At 49.5% G+C, this 15,444-nt stretch overlaps 1 protein-coding gene across 1 annotated transcript in view; it reads left to right on the top strand.

Moving 5' to 3' along the window:
• CCDC40 (coiled-coil domain 40 molecular ruler complex subunit) overlaps positions 1-15,444 on the top strand; it is a 68,265-nt gene that overhangs the window by 29,599 nt on the left and 23,222 nt on the right. The gene's annotated exons all lie outside the window — the stretch shown is intronic.

The following is a 15,444-nucleotide window of genomic DNA, read 5'->3' as shown; positions in this document are numbered from 1 at the left end:
GTGGGCAGATGGCCAAGTCCTCTCGTCCTGGTGTGCAGGCAACTGGTGACACAGGAAGAGGGGCCCTTGCCCGGCCACAGCTGGCTCCGGTTCCTCTACCTGCATCTTTACAGGGGAAACCAGGCTTCAACCAAACATCGCCTGTATCAAACCACAATGTTCCCTTTGGCTTTATATTGTTGACTCATGGGAGTGAAGGAAATGACTTTTTGTTTTTTTGAGACATAGCCTTGCTCTGTCGCCCAGACTGGAGTGCAGTGGTGTGATCTCAGCTCACTGCAAGCTCCGCCTCCTGGGTTCACGCCATTCTCCTGCCTCAGCCTCCCGAGACTACAGGCGCCTGGGACTACAGGCGCCCGCCACCATGCCCGGCTAATTTTTTGTGTTTTTAGTATAGATGGGGTTTCACCGTGTTAGCCAGGATGGTCTCGATCTCCTGACCTGGTGATCTGCCTGCCTCAGCCTCCCAAAGTGCTGGGATTACAGGCGTGAGCCACCACGCCCGGCCTAATTTTTTTTTATATTACCCATCAAGCCTGGAATGTCTGGGTCTAGCGGGTATTGCTAAGTAGGATTGTGACAGTCACACCCCCGGCAGCAGTGTTTCAAAGTCCCCTGACAGCTCAGCATGTTGTCACACTTTAGGACTGTGCCAATCGGATCGATGAAAAAAATAGATATCTTGTTTTATAAAACATGCATGCACAGAATGTTGAGTGAATATTTTAGCCAAATATGTACACATACAAACACTGCACGAATGAGAGAGCTCCGGACTTCACCTGCAGCTCAGTGCACCAAGGCCCCGTGGAGGAGTGAGGCCCATCGTCTATTTATTTTATTTTTATTGTTTTTGCAATGGAGTCTCTCTCTGTCCCCCAGGCTAGAGTGCAGTGGTGCCATCTTGGCTCACTGCAGCCTCTGCCTCCTGGGTTCAAGCGATTCTCCTGCCTCAGCCTCTAGAGTAGCTGGGATTACAGGCATGCACCACCACCCCCAGCTAATTTTTGTATTTTAGTAGAGAGGGGGTTTCACCATGTTGGCCAGGCTGGTCTTGAACTCTTGACCTCAGGTGATCCACCCACCTTGGCCTCCCAAAGTGCTGGGATTATAGGAGAGAACCACTGCGCCCAGCCAATCTTTTAAAAGTGCAGGCCGTGTAGGACATTGTGAGAAGTGTAAGAAGTAATTGCAGAGATTTGCTATTTGCACCCAAATAGATTTGAAGAAGCAACTTGGAGACAGGTTTAATAGGTCAGGGCCATTATTACAGAAATAAATTATTGCATTGCTTAGGACTTCCAAGCTAGGAGTGCAGTGACTGAACTATACCTCAAATATTGACCTTGAGATGTTCAGATTTGTAGAGCATCTTAGAAAATGGTGACATTCCTGGCTGATGGTCAGGATGGTGCATACAAGGCCAGTACCCTGGTGGCTGTCTGGGTGTGTCTGGAGCTTTCATCCTGTAAGATCCCTGTGGGGCAGGACCCCCTGACCCAGAAGCTTGGTTTTGCCATCAAACCGAGAAGACACACTTGTCCTGGAGTTAGTTTACATGAATTGAGCTCACCAGAACCTGACGTGTAACTGAGAATAACAGCCCATTCAGGCGCGGTGGCTCACGATTGTAACCCCAGCACTTTGGGAGGCCGAGGCGGGCGGATCACGAGGTCAGGAGATCGAGACCATCCTGGCCAACACGGTGAAACCCCGTCTCTACTAAAAATATAAAAAATTAGCTGGGCGCGGTGGCGGGCACCTGTAGTCCCAGCTACTCAGGAGGCAGAGCTTGCAGTGAGCCAAGATAGCGCCAAAAAAAAGGAACATAAATACCAAAGAACCCAATGCTGCACACTTGGACTAGCAGATTCTAATCTGTGGGGGAGGAGGACACAGGAATTGATGACACAGACCCATGCTCAGGGACCCGCTAAAGGGCAGAATGCCTGGGCCCCAGCCCTGCCTGCTTCCTGCTTCCTCCCTGAAGTTCATGGCCAGTCCAACCACATGGGCGGGAGGTGTCCCCCGAGCAACCCTCACCCTGACCTTGGCTGCTTTCTCCATTCCATTCCCCACCCCTCCTCCCTCCTGACGCCCGTGGCATTTTTTCAGATAAGTTAATACCTTTGATTAGGTTCCAGCCAAACCTCACCCTTTCTCTTTTCCCATGCCTTCGTGTCTCTCTTCATCTGATGTCGAGTCTACAACCTAATGCACAGAAGACAGTCTGACTTCCCTGTCCTTGGTGGGGGGTTGCTGTGGTGGAGGAGGCACTAACCATAATCTTGGCCACGTGTCTCATACACAAGCTGCAAGCTTAGCTCAGAAGCTGTGCTTGTCTTGGCTTTTTTTTTTTTTTTTTCTGTCTTCCCTGTTTTTTCAGGGGTTTTGCACACGGTCATAAAAGTTCAGGAGAAACATGAAACGTGTCATTCTGTTTCCTGTTTATGTCAACCTAAGGAAGCCGAAGGGGCCGGGTACGGTGGCTCACGCCTGTAATCCCAGCTCTTTGGGAGGCCGAGGCGGGTGGATCACGAGGTCAGGAGATCGAGACCATCCTGGCTGACACGGTGAAACCCCGTCTCTACTAAATATACAAAAAGTCATTCAGGCGTGGTGGCGGGCACCTGTAGTCCCAACTACTCAGGAGGCTGAGGCAGGAGAATCACTTGAACCCGGGAGGTGGAGGTGGCAGTGAGCCGAGATGGCGCCACTGCACTCCAGCCTGGGCGACAGAACGAGACTTAGTCTCAAAAAAAAAGAAGGAAAGAAAGAAAACTGAGGGCTTGCTCTAATCTCCTAGACTTACTTTTCCCTCAATCCTGATGATGGCAGAGACGACTCCTCAAAGGCACTTCCCCTTGGTGTGAAGTGCTGGAGCCTGCCCTAGGGAGGGAGGACAGGATGGAGAAAGACTGAATGCAGAATTAGAGCCAGTCAACAAGCCGGCAGTTTCACTGTTTCCTGGGTGACAGGCCCCAGGCTCAGCTCGGTCTGGTGTAGCCCATCAAAGGGAACACTGTCCTTGCCCCCAGTTGATGGAGGAGAAAGGAGTGGAAGGCAGTGTGGGATGGGTTGGGTGTGGGCATTGCCACAGTGTCCCCAGCAGGCCTCCTTCTAGCCTGGGGATCTGGCAGGTGGGGCCCAGTCACCACCAACGCCCCATATACCCAAGGACACTGGTGACCCAGCAGACCTGAGGCCACAGACCAAAGGCAGAGTAACAACCCCATTAGAAATGTGCCCCCATGGGCGGGCATAGTGGCTCCTATCTGTAATCCCAGTGCTTTGGGAGACTGAGGCAAGAGGATCCCTTGAGCCCAGGAGTTCAAGACCAGCCTGGGCAACATAGTAAGAACTTGTCTCTAAAATAAAACATTAAAAATAGTCAGGTGTGGTGGTGTGTGCCTGTGGTCTCATCTCCTTGAGAGGTAGAAGCAGGATGATCACTTGAGTTTAGGAATTTGAGGCTGCAGTGAACTGTGATTGCACTACTGCACTCCAGCGCGGGCAACAGAGCAAGACCCTGTGTCTCAAAAATTTTTTAATTAGCTGGGCATGATGGTGTGCACCTGTAGACCTGTAGTCCCAGCTATTCAGGAGGCTGGGTGGGAGGACTGCTTGAGCCCAGGAGGTCGAGGCTGCAGTAAGCCGAGATGGTGCCACTGCCCTCCAGCCTGGGCAACAGAGTCAGAACCTGTCTCAAAAAACAAACAAACAAACAAAAATAAATGTCCCCAGACACAGGGACATGGGTGAGGCCCGTCAGGACTGCTGTGGTAGCTCAAAGTGTCCCGTCCCTCCTTCCCACCGGGTAATGACCATGCTTGTGAGCACATCCCCTGTCCATCTTGGCCTGCCTGTGGGAGCAGGACACTGCCCTGCCCAGCAGCCAGAAGTCCTGAAGGAGCCATGTATGACCCTCGAGACCAGACCGGCCCCACCACACCAACCCTCCAAAGACCACGGCGGTCCATGGAATCCAACATGGGTCCCAAAGCTAGGTGGATAACCACGAGGCGCCCACGGTCAGCCCCTTCCCATCACGTATGCAGGGAAATGGCTCACTTTCACTCTCAGAAAACAAAGCCTGGACTGTACTGAACTTGGGGACAGATAACCTAATCAGAATTCACACGCCCTTGGGACTTGGAGCCAAAAACACCGTCTTCTTACCTGCCTTTGTCCTATTTCCTGGCAGGAAATACAGGGGCAGACAGGTCTTGGCCCGCGGCCACAGCCCCTTTACCCTGAGATGTGGATCGGTCAGCCACACTGCCTCGCAGCCTCCTCCCAGGCCCTCAGCTGTGGCCACGGCTGCCAGGCAGGCCAACCCGAGGACAAAAGCTGTGGGCAGCGTCCTGGGAGAGAACCCGGCCTTGACCACAGGCTGCTGGACACCTCCTGCGTTCCCTGCTTCATCCTCAGAGGCCCAGGGCCCAACACCTGGGCCATATTCTAGATTCCACATGTTCTTTTTGTTTCGTTCACAGACAGTCCCTGACTTAACGATTTTTAGACTTTACCATGGTATTAAAGCAACAGGCAGGCAACAGAAACTGGGCTTCGAGTCCCACACAACCTCCCGGTTTTCAGCACGGTATTCAATAAATTACATGGATGCCCAACACTTTGTTATCAAACAGGCTTTGTAGGAGATGATTTTGCCACCTGTAGGCTCATGGGAGTGTCCTGAGCATGTTTGAGGGAGGCTGGGCTGAGCTGGGGCGCCTGGCAGGCAATCTGCAGGAAGTGCATTTTGGGTTTTTTGTTTGTTTGTTTGAGATGAAGTTTCACTCTTGTCGCCCAGGCTGGAGTGCAATGGCTCAATCTCAGCTCACTGCAACCTCCACCTCCTGGGTTCAGGCGATTCTCCTGCCTCAACCTCTCAGCTAACTGGGATTACAGACATGCACCACCACCATGCCCAGCTAATTTAGTATTTTTAAAAGAGACGGGGTTTCACCATGTTGGCCAGGCTGGTCTTGAACTCCTGACCTCAGGTGATCTGCCCCCTTGGTCTCTGAAAGTGCTGGGATTGCAGGCGTGAGCCACCGCACGCAGCCTGCATTTTGGACTTAGGGTATTTTCAACTTATGTCGGGTTTGCCGGGCTGCACCCCCACCGTAAGCTGACGAGAACCTGTACTTTCTATTGGTGCCTGCTAATCTACGGAGTTTTTAAAGTGCAATTAAAAAAAAAAAAATCCTTATCAAGGATAAGTGATTGCGTTACAGGACATTTGAAAAACAGAGAAAAGGATTTTAAAATACCATCATCTTTCTGCTTTTGTGACAAGGAGACTCGTTAGCATGTCCGCGCACTCTCAGGCACACGTTTCCTCCCCCAGTCCCCGCCGGCATGTTAGGAGTTCTGTCAAACAGTTTGTGAGTGTATCTTTTTAAATTAGACATCTTATTTTTATTGTCAAATGTAGATATTTATAAGGCTACTCCTTCCTAAAAAAAGAAAATGAGTAACTTATTTACTTGAAGTCAGGATTACTGGGGATAATTTATGTACAAAATTGCATACCTCCAGCCCTGGCAACCGCTGTGCCGCCTTCTGTGCCTATAGCTCTGCCATTTCTAGAATGTCATATAAATGGAATCGCACAGTCTGTAGCTTTTCTTGTCTGGCTTCTTCCACTTGGCATCATGCTTTTGAGACCCACCCATGTTGCAAGATCAGTAGTCTGTTCCTATTTATTGTTGAATAGTATTCCCTTGCATGGATACATCAGATGTATTTGTCCATCCACCAACTGATGGACATTTGGCTTTTACCTTTGGAATACCATGAAGAAAGCTGCTGTGACTGTTCTGAACAGATCTTTGTATGGTTACCTGTTTCCGTTTCTCTTGGGTAAATAGAGGCGCATCTCGTTTCAGTGTGTCTCGCCTTCTCCTACTACGTGGAATTGCTTTTGTTTGAGACAGAGTTTCACTCTGTCGCCCAGGCTGGAGAGCACTGGAGTGACTGCAGCTCACTGCAACCCCTGCCTCCCTGGTCAAGCGATTTTCCTGCCTCAGCATCCCGAGTAGCTGGAACTACAGGCACCTGCCACCACGCCCGGCTAATTTTTTGTATTTTTTAGTAGAGACGTGGTTTCACCGTGTCAGCCAGGATGATCTCGATCTCCTGACCTCGTGATCCGCCCACCTTGGCCTCCCACAGTGCTGGGATGACAGGAATCGCATTTTTTACAAATTGAAGGTTGATGGCAGCTCCGTGTGGAGCAAGTCCGTCGGCACCGTTTCTCCAGCGGCCTGTGCTCCGTTCCTGCCTCTGCACCACGTGTTGGTCGTTTGCATATTTCAAATTTTTTCATTGTCATTGCCTGGTATGGTGATCTGTGATCAGTGACCTTTGACATTAACTATTGTAATTGGTTTTCGGCAAAGTCACGGACTGCCCCCATTTAAGACAGCAAACTTAAGACGTGTGTGTACTGACTGCTCCACTGGTCAGCGTTCTTCCATCTCTCTCCCTCTCCTTGGGCCTCCCTATTCTCCAAGACTCAACAATATTGAAGTTAGGCCTACAATGGCCACTAAGTGCTCAAGTGAGAGGAAAAGTCTCATGCCTCTCACTTTATTTTTATTTTATTTATTTATTTTAGTCTGTCGCCCAGGCTGGAGTGCAGTGGCACAATCTCAGCTCACTACAACCTCCGCCTCCCAGGTTCAAGCGATTCTCCTGCCTCAGCCCCCCAAGTAGCTGAGATTGCAGGCGCCCACCACCACGCCTGGCTAATTTTTGTATTTCAGTAGAGACGGAGTTTCACCAGGCTGGTCTCAAACTCCTGACCTCAAATGATCCGCCCGCCTTGGCTTCCCAAAGTGTTGGGATTACAGGCATGAGCCATCGCTCCTGGGCGCCTCTCACTTTAAATCAAAAGTTAGAAATGATTAAGCTTCCTGAGGAAGGCATGTCAAAAGCTGAGATAAGCCAAAAGCTAGGCCTCTTGCACAGAAGGGTTAGCCAAGTTGTGAACACAAAGGAAAAGTTTTTGAAGGAAATGTAAAGTGCTGCTGTAATGAACACACAAAAGAAAGGGAAGCAGCCTCATTGCTCATCTGGAGAAAGTTCAGGTGGTGTAGATAGAAGATCAAACCTTCTGGCCGGGCACAGGGGCTCACACATGGAATCCCAGCACTTTGGGAGGCTGAGGCGGGTGGATCACGAGGTCAGGTGATGGACACCATCATGGCTAACATGGTGAAACCCCGTCTCTACTAAAAATACAAAAAATTAGCTGGGCATGGTGATGGGCACCTGTAGTCCCAGCTACTCGGGAGGCTGAGGCAGGAGAATGGCATGAACCCAGGAGACGGAGCTTACAGTGAGCCGAGATCGCAACACTGCACTCCAGCCTGGGCAACAGAGTGAGACTCTGTCTCAAAAAAGAAAAAGAAAAAAAAAGAAAAAAGAAAATGCACCTGGTGGGCATGGTAGCTCAAGTAATCCGAGCACTTTGGGAAGTCAAGGTGAGAGAATTGCTTGAGGCCAAGAGTTCTAGACCAGCCTGGGCAACATAGCAAGACCCTGTCTCTAAAACCGAAAAAAAGAAAGAAAGAAAATGCACCTGGTCACCCAAGAGTTTTGATGGAGCTGGAGCTGTGCAAGGAGATGAACATTGTTTCCGCACCTGTAACACAGCATTTATTCTGCAACCCATGGGTCGAGGAGTAATTTCAACCTTCAAGTCTTATCATTGCCGTAATACATTCTGTAAAGCTCTAGCTGTCATAGATAGTGATTGCTCTGATGGATCTGAGCAAAGTAAATTGAAAACCTTCTGGAACAGACTCACCATCCTAGATAACATTAAGGATATTCACGATTCATGGGAGGAGGTCAAAATATTGCTTTTGGTTTTTTTGAGATGGAGCCTTGCTCTGTTGCCCAGGCTGGAGTGCTGTGGTACGATCTTGGCTCACTGCAGCCTCTGCCTCCCAGATTCCAGTAACTCTCTTGCCTCAGACTTCTGAGTAGCTGGGATTACAGGTCCTTACCACCACACCTGGCTAATTTTTTGTACTTTTAGTAGAGACTGGCTAATTTTTTGTATTTTTTGTATTTTTAGTAATTTTTCAACCCTGTTGGCCAGGCTGGTCTTGAACTCCCAACCTCAAGTGATCCACTCGCCTTGGCCTCCCAAAGTGCTGGAATGACAGGCATGAGCCACCGTGCCCGGCCCAAAATATTACTTTTTTGGGTTTTTTTTTTTTTTTTTGAGATGGAGTTTCTTTCTTGTTGCCCAGGCTGGAGTGCAGTGGCACAATCTCAGCTCACTGCAAAGTCCACCTCCCGGGTTCAAGCAATTCTCCTGCCTTAGCCTCCTAAGTAGCTAAGATTACAGGTGCCTGTCACTACACCCAGCAATTTTTTTTTTTTTAATGTTGGAATTGCTTTTGCTGGGGGCAAATCCACAAGGCCCCACCCACGGTCAGGTTAGTGTTCTGCCCTTGCAGAGGCGCCAGCAGCCTGACACCTCCATCTGCCGCCCGCCCAGGGTTAGTGGAACATGCAAAGCTCAGAGGATGGAGGCAGGGTGGTCGCTGCAGGGTGGTCGCTGCGGGGTGGAGGCAGGGGTGGTCGCTGCGGGGTGGTCGCTGTGGGGTGGAGACAGGGGTGATCGCTGCGTGGTGGTCACTGCTGAGGCCAAACGCCCAGCTAATTTTTGTATTTTTAGTAGAGACAGGGTTTTATCATGTTAGCCAGGCTGGTCTCGAACTCCTGACCTCAAGTGATCTGCCCGCCTCAGCCTCCCAAAGTGCTGAGATTACAGGCATGAGGCACCGCGCCCAGCCCCAAAATATAACTTTTAATGGCAAAACCGCAATTACTTTTGCACCAACCTAATATCGACATTAACAGAAGTGATTGTAACCTCTGTGGATGACTTTGAGGGTTCACGACTTCAGTGCAGAAAGTCACTGCCAATGTGGTGGAAACAGCAAGAGCTAGAATGAGAAGTAGAGCTGAGATGGGATGGAATTGTTGCGTTCACATGATCAAACTTTAATGGACCAGGAGTTGCTTGTTATGGATGAGCAAAGAAAGCGGTTTCTTGAGGTGGAATCTGCTCCTGTGAAGATGCCATGTGCATTGTTGAATTAACAAAGAATTTAGAATATTCTGGGTGGGCATGGTGGCTCACGCCTGTAATCCCAGCACTTCGGGAGGCCAAGGTGGGTGGATCGTGAGGTCAGGAGATCGAGACCATTCTAGCTAACACGGTGAAACCACGTCTCTACTAAAAACACACACAAAAAAATTAGCCAGGTGTGGTGGCGGCGCCTGTAGTCCCAGCTACGCAGGAGGCTGAGGCAGGAGAATGGCATGAACCCGGGAGGCGGAAATTGCAGTGAGCTGAGATCGTGCCACTGCACTCCAGCCTGGGCGACAGAGCGAGACTCCGTCTCAAACACACACACACACACACACACAGAATTTAGAATATTCCATGAACTTGGTTGATAAAGCAGCAACAGGGTTTGAGAGGATTGACTCCAGTTTTGCAGGAAGGTCTTGCCTGGGTAAAATCCTGTCAAACAGCATCACATACAACAGAGAAATCCGTCATAAAAGAAGAGTCAATCAATCCATGTGACCAACTTCATTGTTGTCTTATTTTAAGAAATTGCTGTCCAGGTGGGGTGACTCATACCTGTAATCCCAACACTTTGGGAGGCCAAGGCAGGCGGATTACTTGAGCTCAGGAATTGGAGACCAGCCTGGGCAACATGGTGAGACCTCATTTCTACAAAAAATACAAATATTAGCCAGGTAGGGTGGTGTGCACCTGTAGTCCCAGCTACTCGAAAGGCTGAGAGAGGAGGTGGCTTGAGCCCAGGAGGCTGAGGTTGCAGTGAGCCAAGATCACACCACTGCACTCCGGCCTGGGTGGCAGAACCAGAGCCAGACACTGTCTCAAAAAAAAAAAAAAAAAATTGCCACAGTCACCCCAGCCTTCAGCAACCAGCACCCTAATCAGCCAGCAGCCAGCAACACCAATGCAAGACCCTCTACCAGCATACTTTATCAAGTATGACTTGATAAAGGCTCAGGTGATTGTTAGCATTTTTTAGCAATGAAGTTTTTCTTTTTCTTTTTTTTTTTTTGAGGCGGAAGGTTCGCTCTGTCGCTCAGGGCTGGAGTGCAGTTGGCGGATCTCAGCTCACTGCAAGCTCCGGCCTCCGGGTTTATCGCATTTCTCCTGGCCTCAGGCCTCCTTTGAAGAGGGCTGGGATATACAGGCGCCGCCACCGCGCCGGCTGTAGTTTTTTTGTATTTTTTAGTAGCGACGGGTTTCACCGTGTTAGCCCAGGATGGTTTCTCGATCTCCTGACCTTCGTTGATTCCGCCCGTCTCGGCCTCCCAAAAGTGCTGGGGGATTAACAGGCCTTGGCCACGGCCCGGGCGCCTTCTTTTCTTTTTTAAAATGGAGTCTCGTTCTGTACCTAGGCTGGAAGTGCAGTGGTGTGATTCTTCAGCTCACTTGCAGACCTCTTGCCTCCTGGGTTCAAGGGATTCTCCTAACCTCAGGCCTCCTCAGTAGCATGGGATTAAGGTGCCACCGCTTTTACACCTGGTTAATTTTTGTATTTTTTAGTAGAAATTTGGGGTTTCACCATGTGCGCAGGGCTGGTCTCGACTCCTGACCCAGGTAATCGCCACCTGGCCTAAAATGCTGGGGGATTACAGGTGTGGGCCACCGCGCCCAGCTGTATGCCACTGGGGAACCGAAAATGATTGGTCGTGAACTTTGCCTTTACTTGTGATACTTGCTTAATTGTTGGTGGCTGCAACTGAACCCGCAGTAATCTCCAAGGTTTGGCCTGTACTAGAAGTTGAAGGTTCCAGCTCAATGTTGCATTTTACTTTATAACCAAGTGCTTTTGCAGCCGGGGGCTCCACCCTTTAATCCAGCAGTTTGGGAGGCTGAGGGCAGATGGTTTGAGCTCAGAGTTTGAGACCAGCTGGGCAGCATGGCAAAACCCCATCTTCTACCAAAAATACAAAAAATTACCAGGTATGGTGGCACATGCCTGTAATTTTCCCGCTACTCAGGGTGGCTGAAGGCCAGGAGGAGATTGCTTGAGCCTTGGAGTGGGAGGTTGCAGTTGAAGCCCAAGATGCACCACTGCACTCCAGCCTGGGTGACACGCGAGACTCCATTCTTCAAAAACAAACAAGAAAACAACTGCTGCAATGTTTTCCCAGTACTGTTCCAATTTGCCATTTTCTCCAGCAGTTTATGAGGTCCAGTTGCCCACGTTTCCTCAGCTTTAACATTTGATATTACTAGCATCTTAATTTTTTTAGCCATGAATATAGCCATTAGCAGATGTTGGTGGCTGAGGCAGGAGAATGACATGAACCCAGGGAGGTGGACGCTTGCAGCGAGCTGAGATTCGTTGCACTGCACTCCAGCCAGGGGACAGAGCAAGACTCCACCTCGAAAAAGAAAAGAAAAGGAAAGGAAGGGAAGGGAGTAAGGGAGGGGAGGGGAGGGGAAGAAGTTCTGGGCCTTGGGCGTGGTGGCTCCACACCTGAATCCCAGCAAACTAGGATTGGTGGAGGCAGAGAAAAAAAAAAAAAAAAAAAAACCGGCTTGAACCCAGGCAGGCAGGAGTTTGCAGGTGAGCCGAGATCGCGGGGCCACTGCACTCCAGGCCTGGGCGAACATGGAAGCAATGACTCCAATCTCAAAAAAAAAAAAAGAAAAAAAACTCTCTAAGGGTCACGAAGATTCTCCCAAGTTTTCCACTAAGTTTTCTAGGTTCTTGCATTTAGGCATCTGGTCCATTTCAAGTTTCACTTTTGTTTGTGTATGAGTGGGGTCCAGGCGCAGGTTTGTGTGTCTCTCTCTAATGTCCCAGCACCGCTTGTTTGGAATGTCTTTTCCTGCTGAAATCCTGTGACACCTTTGTCCAAAAGGATCCCATTGATTATTGTGTGTGCGGTGTGTGTGTGGTGTGCGTGTGCGTGTGTTTGTGCGTGTGTGTGTGTGTGCGTTGTTGCGTGGTGTTGTTGCGTGGCGTGGTGTGGCGTGTCGGTGTGTTGACGCGTTGGTGTGTGCGTGCGTTGGCGTGTGTGCGTGTGTAGGTGCGTGTGTGTTGCGCGTGCGGCGTGTGTTCGTGCGTGTGTGTGGCTGGTGCGTGCGTGCTGTGTGTTGTGTGTGGCGCGCGTGTGTGTGCGTGCGTGGCGTGCGTGTGTGTGGTGGTGCGTGTGTGTGCGCGTGCAGTGGTGTGTGGCGCTGTGTTGCCGTGGGCGTTGTGCGCGCGTGTGTGTGTGCTGTGTGTGCGCATGTTGTGTGGTTGCGTGGTGTGTTCGTGTGTGCGTTGCGTGCGTGTGTGTGTGCGTGCGCGTGTGTGTGCGTTGGTGCGTGTTGTGCGTTTGTGTGGCGTGCGGTGCCGTGTGCGCGTGCGTTGTCGTGCGTGTGTGTGTGCGTTGCGTGCGCGCGTGTGTGTGTGCGTGCGTGTGGTGGTGTGTGCGCGTGTGTGTGCCTGCGTGTGTGTGTGCGGTGGTCTCGTCTTCTGCGTTCCTTGTTGGCGTTTCTGTGTGTGTCCGTGCGTGCTGCTCTGTGTCTGTGCCGTGTGGTGCGTCGTGTGTTGTGGTGTGTGTGCGCTGCGCTGCGTGCGTGTGTGCGTGTGTGTGTGTGTCTGCTTCCGGACTCTCGATTCTGTTCCGTTGATCTTTTTGTCATTCTTTCACTAATACCACATTGTCTTTCTAACTAGAGCTTTACGGAAAATCTTAAAATCAGATAGTCTGAGTCTTTGATGTTGTTTTACAAACTTATTTTGGTTACTCTAGGTCCTTTAGGTTTCCGTTTAAATGTTAAAACTTGCTTGTCAGTTTCTGGGGGAAAATGCCTTCTGGGATGTGACTGAAATTACATTGCGTCCATAGATGAGTTTGAGGAGAACTGAGGCCTTAATAATATTAAATCTTCTGCTTCACGGACATGGCAAATCTCTCCAGTATCTTCTTTTTTTTTAATTTTTGAGTCAGAGTCTTGCTCTATCACCTGGGCTGGAGTACAGCGGAACAATCTCAGCTCACTGCAACCTCTGCTTCCTGGGTTCAAGTGATTCTCATGCCTCAGTCTCCCAAGTAGCTGCGACCACAGGTGCACACCAGCATGCCCGGCTAATTTTTTGTGTGTGTTTTTAGTAGAGATGGGGTTTCACCATGTGGGCCAGGCTTCTTTTCGCTATTGATAGTGTTTTATCCTTTGAATAAGTGTTTATTCGAATATTCAAGAAGTACTTTCCTCTTGGACTAGAATAATACCTTCCATATTTTTCTCACACCTATCCCCAAGTCTTTCAATTCTCTTTTCCAAGCAACCTGTCACTGTTTCATAAAAGCCTTTCCAGATACATTTCATGCATACATACGCATTATTCTCAGGTGTTTCTCTCCACTTAAAAGTCACCCGTGGCAGCTTGGTGCATCCCGCTCTGTACCTCGGTTTTTCTTGTGCTGTGTCTTAGAGTTGTTTCGTATTAGAGCACATGGAAATCGCTGTTGTTCTTTTCAGTTCCCTTCACACTGTGTTCTAAATGATGCCTGTGCCATAATTTAATCATTCTCATCGATCCGTAATGAGGCCTTTTCCTGTTTGTCTTTTTCTGATGTCATCAGTGTGTCAATAAATATCCACACACATTAAAAATAGACACTGGATGGCCAGGCGTGGTGGCTCATGCCTGTAATCCCAGCACTTTGGGAAACCAAGGCGGGCAGATCACTTGAGGTCAGGAGTTCAAGACCAGCCTGGCCAACGGGGCGAAACCCTGTCTCTACTAAAATAACAAAAAAAAAAAAAAATTAGGTTGGCATGGTGGCGCATGCCTGTGGTCTCAGCTACTCGAGCAGCTGAGGCATGAGAATCACTTGAACCCAGGAGGTGGAGGTTGCAGTGAGCCAAGAGCGCGCCACTGTACTCCAGCCTGGGTGGCAGAGTGAGATTCTGTCTCAAAAAAAAAAAAAAAAAAAAAAATAGATACTGGATGACCGGGCGCAGTAGCTCACACCTGGAATTCCAACACTTTGGGAGGCCGAGGTAGGTGGATTACTTGAGGTCAGGAGTTCGAGACTAGCCTGGCCAACGTGGCAAAACTCCATCTCTACTAAAAATACAAAAATTAGCCAGGCATGGTGGCGCACACCATGTAATCCCAGCTACTTGGGTGGCTTGAGGCTGCAGTGAGCTGAGATCATGCCATTGCACTCCAGCCTGGGTGACAGAGTGAGACACCATCTCAAAAAAAAAAAAAAGAGAGAGAGAAAGGAATGTTTAAAGGACAGCAGAACATCTCAGAATAATAGGAAAACATGCCTCACATACAAACAAAAATTCAAATCCTCATGCTGAGGCATGAGAATCACTTGAACCCAGGAGGCAGAGGTTGCAGTGAGCCAAGCTCGTGCTGCTGTACTCCAACAAATACAGGATTTGAATCTGTATTTTAGATCTGATTATCTGATATCTGTGTTTTAGAGCTTGATATTAATGACAGGCATCTCATCGCAGCACGCTAAGGGGAAAGACAATGGAATCTGAAGCAGGCCTGCTGGGGTTCCCTCAGCCACACCATTTCCTGCGGACCTTGGGCTAGTGATTGGAATGCTCTGAGTCTCAGTGGCCACATCTGTAACGCTGGACTATTTCCTTCCTAGGACTATTGTCATGGTTAAGGCAGATGAGAACCCCCAGCCCAGCGTCTGACCCATGTGTCGCTTTCCTTCTCCCCGTAATCATAGTACAAAAGAGTTGTCAACGTAGACTTTCCATAGGTAATAGTTCCGTTCATCTATTTGAAAATAATAGCTGGCTGGGCGCGGTGGCTCACGCCTGTCATCCCAGCACTTTGGGAGGCCGAGGCAGGCAGATCACAAGATCAGGAGATCAAGACCATCCTGGCTAGCACGGTGAAACCCCGTCTCTACTAAAAATACAAAAAATTAGCCGGGTGCGGCGGCGGGCGCCTGTAGTCCCAGCTACTCAGGATGGTGAGGCAGGAGAATCGCTTGAACCCAGGAGGCAAAGCTTGCAGTGAGCAGAGATCACACCACTGCACTCCAGAACGGGCGACAGAGCAAGACGCCGTCTCGAAAAAAAGAAAAAAAGAAACTAATAGTCAAGATTTGGTTATTGGGTGCAAAATACAGTGAGGGAGAAGGAACGAGGCCCAGTGTTCAACAGCATGTCACAGTGACTACGGTTCACAGTAAGTTAGTGTATATTTCTGAATAGCTGGAGGAGAAGATTTGGAATGTTCTCAATACAAAGGAAGGATCATGTATGAGGTGATAGATGGCCAGTTCCCCAGATTTGATCGTGATATGCTGTATGCTTGCGTCGTCAAAATATCACATGTACCTCTCAAATATGTGCCAATCTATCCAAAATTTTTTTTT

Source organism: Rhinopithecus bieti, unplaced genomic scaffold (assembly GCF_001698545.2).
Source record: "Rhinopithecus bieti isolate Rb0 unplaced genomic scaffold, ASM169854v2 scaffold_9899, whole genome shotgun sequence".
NCBI lineage: Eukaryota > Metazoa > Chordata > Mammalia > Primates > Cercopithecidae > Rhinopithecus > Rhinopithecus bieti.
The sequence above is the reverse complement of the archived record's forward strand: the minus strand, read 5'-3'. Positions and strand labels throughout refer to the sequence as shown.